The sequence below is a fragment of the Gavialis gangeticus genome, unplaced genomic scaffold (genome assembly GCF_001723915.1).
Source record: "Gavialis gangeticus isolate Ggan-Ray unplaced genomic scaffold, GavGan_comp1, whole genome shotgun sequence".
NCBI lineage: Eukaryota > Metazoa > Chordata > Crocodylia > Gavialidae > Gavialis > Gavialis gangeticus.
This window is the reverse complement of record NW_017728996.1, coordinates 28,772,582-28,781,474: the sequence shown is the minus strand read 5'-3', so window position 1 is coordinate 28,781,474 and position 8,893 is coordinate 28,772,582.

The window sequence follows — 8,893 nt, the reverse complement described above, 5'->3', positions numbered from 1 at the left end:
AGCCCCATTCTCAACTCCCCCACACTTCAGGGAAGCTTGGCTCCACATCTGAAGTTTGTAGCTCATCCCATTTACTTGAGTATATAGCCAGCGATTAAAACTACAACTGAAGGATGTGAACAGCAAAAGAAGCTGGTATGCATGCATGGGGAGCTGAGGTGAGGAGATGGACTCACATTTATCTAGGCCTATTAATAAAGCGCAGACACCTGAGCCAAGCTGTTATAGTGCCAGAGGCTTTGTCCGTGTCTGTGGCTTTTTGTACGGCTCTTCATCCCTTGAGGTTGAACTCTGTGCACAAAAGGTGCACAAGGGTTATTTAGAGGAAAAGGTCCTGTGTTGGAAATTATGTGCATCAGGTGGCAGCTCTGCTTGATCGTGTATTATTTTGAATATGCTTATTTTGATCTGCTAAGTGCAATAGGAAACTGAGTCAAACACCCACTCACTGGGTACGTCTACATGTGCTTTACTGTACAATAGACTCATCTGCTGTGCAGTAAAGCATCACCATCTACATGTACACAGCAATTAGGCCAGTGTAGACTAATTTACTGTACCATGGGATAGTCCCATCAGACACAAGTACTGATGGCAGAGTAAATTACTGCACTTAAATGCACATGTAGACCATGACTTCCAAATTAGTTTGCTCTGGCTCAGATTGTGCAAGAGTTTATTCAGTCGCATTAATTGTATGTGTGGATGCACCCGTTAACAGATAACAGCAGCAAATTGGACTTTCCTCTGTTACAAGCTATGTTATGAAAGGGAAATCAAGGCTATATAGAGCTAGAGATGCACGTCAGTGTTTCAGTTTGCAAGGTTTAGTTACTGTGTGCATGCACGCCACAGTGAGAGTGAATGGCCAGGTACAGACCAATTTAGAAAGTGATTATTCTGCTTTTGTTAGCAATTTTTTTTATGAAGTGACGTCTATCAGCAGCTACTTCTATCATGATATATGGCATCCTCCGCTTTCATCCTCAAGTGGAGTAGGCTGGGATGACTCTAGCTCTCTTTCATATAGAGGGGGTCTGGATGAGAAGCAGCTGGAAAAAAAAGAATACACATTAGGACACTTAGTAAAAGGATATTTGCTTGACATCAAGTTAAGAATAAAGTCTGTACATGTTGCACTGTTTTCTCTGGTCAGCACAGGAGCCCTTCATAAACTAAAGGACACATATTTGCAGAGTGGCATAAAGAATCTGTAACAAAACATGCAACATGACAAACTCCCCGCCTCTCCAAAGCAGTTAGAGGGTGTTTGGCTGGGTTCCTCCTGGCTCTCTAAGTATCTGGCTACACAAATTCTTAGTCTGTTTAGTTGGTCTGCAAGGTACAAATCTACTCGGCTTCTGCCTGACTACAGACTGAGGTAGCCAAACTACCGCTCGCTACACAAATTCTCCCAATTTGGGTCTTCTTTCAAGCTTGGCTCCCTTTCCTCGCATACAATTCATAGCTATCTTCTGACGGGCAGAAGTTTGCCCTAGCCCATGCCTGCCTGCAGCAATGAGAGCAGGAATGCTGTTCCTGTCCTACTGCTGGTGCAGGCTTTACCTCATTCTGGAGCACCCCAGCCCGCCTCATACCTGGAACAGGGACTACCGGGATTTTTAACTTCCCCTGCAAAAGGACTGGCTCTGGAGGGGATAGTGCTTCTGCTTCTGGTTTCTGGGGCCCATCTGTCGCTCTAAGAATGTTAACAAGAATTGACCAAGCTGCTGTGTTGGGAAAATGTGTGTGTGTTGTTTAGACTACACGATTTCATCTCTGGTTTACATGACTGTGACTGTTATTTAGACTGTTGGAGATTGCAAGGCCAGTGCCCTATTCTGCCGCAGAAAGGCACTGTGTTTAGAGACTTCCTGTCCACCTTCCGATAACGTCAGCATTGGAGCCTATGGGGCTATTTTAATCCCAAGAATTTCGATGGATGATTTCACTTTTGTCTTGAGCTTGATAACCTTTTGCATTACAATGAGCGAAGTGGACAAGATGTACAAGTGTGCCTGCTTTGCATGTACTTGTGGAAACCCCATTCAAATGGTGCTTCTTGGTAAAAATGAAAAGTGAGTTTAAAAATATCAACACAATTGTTAATGGCTTTTGGACAAAAGGAGAAAAAAATCTGCCACTTCCATGCAACACTGAGATACAATATGGACAATAGCAAAACATATCCTCACTGGGGAAAAATCCAGTGTAAATAATATGGTGAAGGGAACAGATTACTGATATGTATTATGCTCTTTTTCTTCCCCTTCACTATTACACACCTCTGAATTGAAGCCTTAAGCATGGAATTTGTATGCCTCCAAAGCCTCCAGCCTCTCCTGAAACAAGTCATGGTGGGGCTGACTGTGAACTGTCCTCGGACTTTTACCACAAGATGTCTAAAAAGAGTGAGTTTCTACTGTGCCAGCCATGGGAGTGTGTGCTTCTGTGGCTGAGACAGGGAAACTACCAAGCTGCACACAAACCCTGAGGGTGAAATGGGAATATCTGGCACTATAGAAGGTAAAGGGATGGTGAGATGAAATGTTTTGTGTTATGGGGGTGGAAAGGTACATTTGAGTGACCCTGTCTCTAAATAAGATAACCTGACTGTGGGTCTCCAACAGTCCTAGACCAGCCCTGTTTCCCAACTACCAATTGCATTTAATTGGTATTGCTAATCTCTCCTTCAGTTGTTTTCCCCTTTTGGGAGCCCCTTTGGGTTTTTCAGCTCCTGTTCCTTTCCCCAGGGTTGGGAGCTAGTTGAGACAGACCCACCACAGGCCCCGGATAACCTACAGCTGATCAGACTCAAAATTGCCAACGCTCAGTCCCAGTTATGTCCTGTGGGAAGCTGCTGGCTCAAGAAACATTTTTTTAACTTCAAGCCTGTGACTTCCCATGAACTGTTGACCCATCATGTGATAGAAGAAGCAACAGAGCAAGCTGGAAGGAGAAGGAGTAATGCTGTGACCCAGTTCAGCAGCCTTTCAAGCTATATAGCATGTGGGTCATGTACAAATCAAGGCTTCTCAGTATCACATTGGAAAAACCTGCTTGCTACAGCTACAGCTACAGCTTCCACTCGTGCTAACTGGAGAGTCTCTGTAGGGCAGGCCTATAGCTAAAACAATCCCTGTGCTGTTCATTAATAGGTCTCGAGGCTCACAAGGGAGGTAGAGTTTTACCACATTTTCCAGGCAAGACCAATACGGCACAGCGAAGGAAAGGGACTTCCTCCAGCCTACCTAGCAAACCAGTGGCAGAGCTGAGAATGGAGCCCAGTCTCCTGAGTCTCGGTCCATGAGGCCACGCTGTCCTCTGATAGTGCACTTGTGTCTCGGCCCGTGACAACAGCAAGTGGGCACTTCAGCACTACGAGCCATGGCCAACCGTGGTAGCACGGCACCATCGCAGTGTATCCTGCTGAAATTCAGCATTGTGTGAATCTTTGCTTATCTCCACTCCAAGGATTCCTTAGACGTATGACAATTAGAAAGCAGTCGAATTTTTGGTCCTGAACTTTGAAAACCCAGGAAGGAGAGTCTGAAAACAAACTGTTAGGAGCAAAGGAGGTTCTCTGACCTAGAGAATAGCAGGGGATCTTCCAGGTTGAAAGGAAAACACCCTCATCCCTTGATGAGCTGAGCTTCTAGATAAATCTCAAGGCCCTGGTGCAGTCCACGCTCCCTATTCTGCACACGTTATTCTGCCGATGCTATTGCAGTGGCAGGCCTCGGATTTGCCTGCTGAAAGATTATTGCTGTTTATTTCATTGTATTGCCCTAGTGCTGAGCAGTCCCAACCACAGACAAGAATCCCACTGTGCTGGGCGCTCACAAACACAGAACAAAATGACCCTGCCTCGGACAATGTGAGCATGAGACAAGACCACAGTGGCAGAAGCCCAAGGAAGCAATGTTGGTCGGTGTGATTGCCAGTGGGGACAACCCCAGCAGCAACCTGTGTGTTGCTGAGTTGTTTACTGGCACCGTGGAAGGGGAGCGTTTCAAGGTGGGGTTTAGGAGGAGGATTATGAGGTAGCTTTGCAGAAATCTCTGGAGAGGTCCTGACAGGGAGAGAGGCTGAGGGAGCTCATTTGACCACTTGTTAAAAAAAAAATGGTGCCATCAGCCAACTGGGAGTAGGAATTAATCTTAGCAATACCAGGAGGGTCAGGGACAGGCAGTGAAGATCCTTGAAAGAGAAAAGCAGCAGCATGTGTTTGGTTTGAGCACCGTTACCTTCTTATTTAGAAACATCTCCCTTACCCTGTAGTGCCTCTGGTACTCTGACGTGGGGATTCACAGGACTCTGTTCTGGTTTACAGGCCCCTGAGTGCCTCAGCTGAAGGGGGCCAAAACGAAGGCCAGCCTTGTCCTGCTTGGCTTTGCTTTGAGCAGCTGAGATGCCTTTTGTTCAGCATATAACCTAAAAGGTGACTCTGAAGCCTGCCCTTGCCATGTGTGCACCTGGAGTCTGTTTACATAACACTGGCTCAGGGCTGCTATTTATTGTTTTGCACATATTACATTTAAGCTGCTAAAAATGCAAAAACCAAATGCAACTCCTCTTCTGTGAGTAGTTTGCTTTCATTAGAGTTAAATCCTGATGAGTCACAAGGTTTCCTTACCTCAAAGATGCATAAGGAATTGACTTTGGCAGCAAACGTCAAGGTACAGCAAGCAGTTTGCTAGTTATAGTTGACATCTGCTGGAAAGACTTGTTTTTCATCCTAGAGTCACATGTGGGCTTGTGATCTGATCATGAGATGCAAAGGATACTCTTCCAATATTTGTTTTTCTCATCTGGAGTTTTAAAAGGCAAAAGAAAAGGGGAAAAGCAGAAAAAATATCACTGGTCTCTTTTAGTTAGTTTCCCTCTAATTTCTTCACTGGTCTCTCGCCGCACTACAAGTTTAGCACTACGGGTAGTGGGCAACGGGTCACTGTATTTGAAAGCTATACATACATTAAAAGCTGGGACACCTGGAGAAATGTGGGCTGAAATGCAGAGGATGACGAGAGAGTTTGGGGCACCAGCGGAAACTGAACGTAAGTGCCCTCATTCTCCTCCCACTTCCCCAGAAGGGAGTTCTGGACTCGGGGCTCTTCTGGTCCAGCACAAGGAGCAGCCAGCATAGGAAACCACAGCTGCTGGCCAAACAGGAAAAGGGAGATAGTGCAGCTTAGAGCAGACATGGCTCCAAACCCTGCCTCATTAATCTTCCAGAGACGCCCACAAAGGCAGAGACCTGGAATGGGAAACAGCAGGGCAGACACCACCAGCTCTCCTCTGGGGTACGCTGGCCTCTGCAACCTCGGCAGCATGGCACCAGTGCAGCAGGATCCAGCCCATGCAAATAGCTCTGGTTCAGAGGTCTGTCAGCAGCAAAGATGCTACCCTCTCCCTTTGCTCTGAAGTGAAGAAACATACCTAATGTAAAGGGAAATGGGGCTTTTTCTGCTTTTTAAACAAAAAGCATAATATGTAAGAAACATATGAACCCAACGAGTCAAAATAACTGCTTACTAAGTGCGCACAACATGCAAAGTCTGTCTGCTTAACCAAGCTGCTGCTCTGGCTAGTTTCTGGCCGCTTGTGAAACATATAGGTCATAGGATCATAGGAAAGCAGAGCTGGAAGGTACCTCGCAAGGTCATCTAGTCCAGTCCCCTGCTCAAGGGATCACAGTGCAACACTAACTAAACTAAGCCAAGAAAACAAGATGATACTGAGCACTGCTACAGGACTCACAACCTGTTTAAAGGAATACGATCCCATTTCTCTACAAAGCGCCTTGAGCGGGTGAAGAAGAAATGTTTTAAAACAGTGCAGGGGGCAACATTTTTAGTAGGTATGCCATAAATCATCCCTGACCCCTTCCTGAGTGCCACTCCAATCCCCTCCCCTGCCTGATCTGCTGTGCTGCTTTCTGCTCCCTGTCCTATCTGCCACTTCACTGTCCCCCAACCCAATATGCTGCATGCCACACAAACAGACTGACCATGCCACTAATGGCCCATATGCCAGAGGTTGGCCATCCTGGTTTAAAACATTTTAGGCTTAGCAGGGAAGTAAATGGGCAGTTTGGAGGTGATATAGTAGAAGAATGCAGGTCATGCCCTTTCTCCTATTTTTTTTGGTCCCTGAGCTTCTGCTGCACAATTCCTTTCTAAGCGGGCAGAAATGTGGGTATTCTTTAATGGCATCTTCCACTGCAGCAAGCTATTATAACCCAAGATACAGAAGCCCGGTGAGACGAGGCTGGTAGGGTTGTGGGAGAGGAAGGATGCGAAGTACAACACAGGCACTCACATGAGAGGCAGGCTTCTCGTGCTTCTGCCCAGCTGCATGGAGCTAGCTCTGTAATGCCTTTCCTTTGTAAATTAAAAATTGAATATTTATTATAAATGTCAGTGTTGTAGCAGTTTTGATGAGGAGGAGGCTAATGATAATGTCCCGATTGCATGAACTAGGCCTATGGGATTAGTTGCTATAAATACTAGTCTCAGAGTTTAATAAGCTGTGGGCACAGCTACACCAGTAAAACAGAATCCCTCTCAAATAAAATTCCCCCATAATTCTGGGGAAGTTTTGATCCAAACTGGATTTTTCAGATTTGATCCTTTCTATCCAGCTGCTCTGAGTTGGCATTTTTGGCAAAATCCATCATGTTAGTTTCAACATCATTAATATTCAGCTCGTCAGTCAGGTAATGACTGACACCTCATGGTCTGATGCACCATGCGCATGGAAACACCTCCAAGCCAGTTCTTCATGCAGTAAAAGGCTCGAGGCAATTTCTTGCTGACAGAAGACAAGTCGAAGCGATGCGGTAATGTATTTGTTTATGAGTCAGAAGGGCCTGTACAATTGACTGTGCTAAATTTGAATAAGGAGGTTATTATCTGTGGTTTGTGTACATATAGCAGACCTACTGTGCACGTACACTGGGATTCTTCTGGGACCCACAAAACAAAATCAGCAATAAATATGCCTATTCAGACCTAGGAAGCAATTACATATGGCTAGAAAATGCAGTAGGTCATGAATGTACGTTCCAAAATGCTTACTATCACACAGCCTTGCTCTGCCCAGGGAGGGATAGATTGTGCTGTCACTACATGCCTCTGTAGTGAAAGTAATAATGATGCATGCCACGCCACATGAATTCTGCCTCTCTCAAACAGTGCCAGGTGGCAGGACAGTCCCCCACCTCTGTAGCTGTACTGCAGAGATAGAGTGGCCATTCCTATCTACCCATTTTGGAACAGGAGGTCCCAAAAGGGGCATTAGCAATGACTTTGCTTTCAAAGCATGCAAAGGCTGCCACCCCACCCCTCCCTGCACAAAGTCCATGGAAGCTCTTGAACCACCCATACTAACTGCACATCTGTCCAGAAGAAAGCATAGTCTGTCTTGTTGGGCTGAGCAAAGACCTCTTACCCTGGGCAGTAAAAAATACCAATATCTGGCTATAAAGAAGCATATTCATGCAGAGTTATTTTTTTTTCAAGTTTTCTTGCCTCCAGTTTCACTGAAACCACTCCTTTGATCTAAACTTTGAAAAGTGATGAGTTTTTTATTATTATTGTTGTTGTTATCATTTGTTTTATTATTATTATTCTTGTTAAATGTAGAATGAGCAAATGGGGAAAGAGTATGAAGTGATTTTTGCCAGGGAGGCTAATGCTGCTCTTTCTGCAGTGAGCCTAGAGCGCTCGTGTTCATGGGAGCCGCAGGCTGAATTCCCAGGACACCACTCTGGGGCTGCACCTGCTGAGGCTCTTATTTATAGAACGTGTAAAGCCCTAGGTTTCCTCTACAGCTGTATACCCAGGAACATGAAGCCAGAGCAGCATTTTCAACCCTTTTCATTCATTAATAATCTAACCTCTAAATGGTGCTTTGTGGAAAGTCACAACTGGTCTGCAAGGCCTCCTCGTTCTGTCGTGACCCTGACCAAAGTGTGCAAGTGGAAATCCATACTGCCCAAACCACTCACCTGGAGATTGGCTGCAGGCAAGAAGTAGGAAGTAGCGTGGTTGGAGCTCAGAGATGGGGGCCTCAGTCTCCTCTAGCCCTGGTGAGATCAGAGTCAGGGCCATGGGACAGGTAAGGTGAGAGAGTGAAAACCCCATTAGCAAATAAAGGCAAACAAATATTAGTTCAGCAAGGGAGAATTCAAGTGATATCTGCCTCTGTTTTCTTTGGGCTGCAAGAGACCAGTCCCTTTGCACACGCTGGACACAACTTTCAGCTAGGTTTTATTTATGGTATTCTCATGAGACATTTAGAAAAATGCCAGTGGCCCAGTTCCACAGGGAGGAACACTGTTGAATCCAGCAAAGTTACTAGTGCCACTGAAGCCAACAGAGCTGCATGGGAAGTTGTGCTGGGGAACAACGTGGAAGTGAATCATACTGCAAACCCCAAACACCTAACCTAGGAGAAAGCCAGCCAGCCAGCCAGGCTCTGCTAATGATGAAACACCCTGAGGTGCTGCGGCTTCCTTTGCAGGGTGTCGTACACCATTAGCACTGTTAGGTGTGCAAACACTTCAAATGATTCAGAGCTAAACTCAGATTTCAAATTGGAATCGCAGGGTCAAAAACATTGCGACCTGTTGTGGTCTTTCTGAGGTCTTTGCCACAGAAGAATCATTCTATTATTTTTCTGTAGTTGAAGAAATGAGTCAAAGCTAAAAGCTGGCATTTTCTGAGGGGTGCTTTGGGTGTAGGAAAGTTAAAAACCACCAGGCTAGAGGTATGTCTGCCACCTAGTGGCTACAGCAGCTGCAGTGTAGCCTGTAGAGAGGGCAAGGGTCAGGAGAACAGTGAGTAGGAGCGGAAAGGCAGGAGGTGAGGTAGATTGATGCCTTATAGAC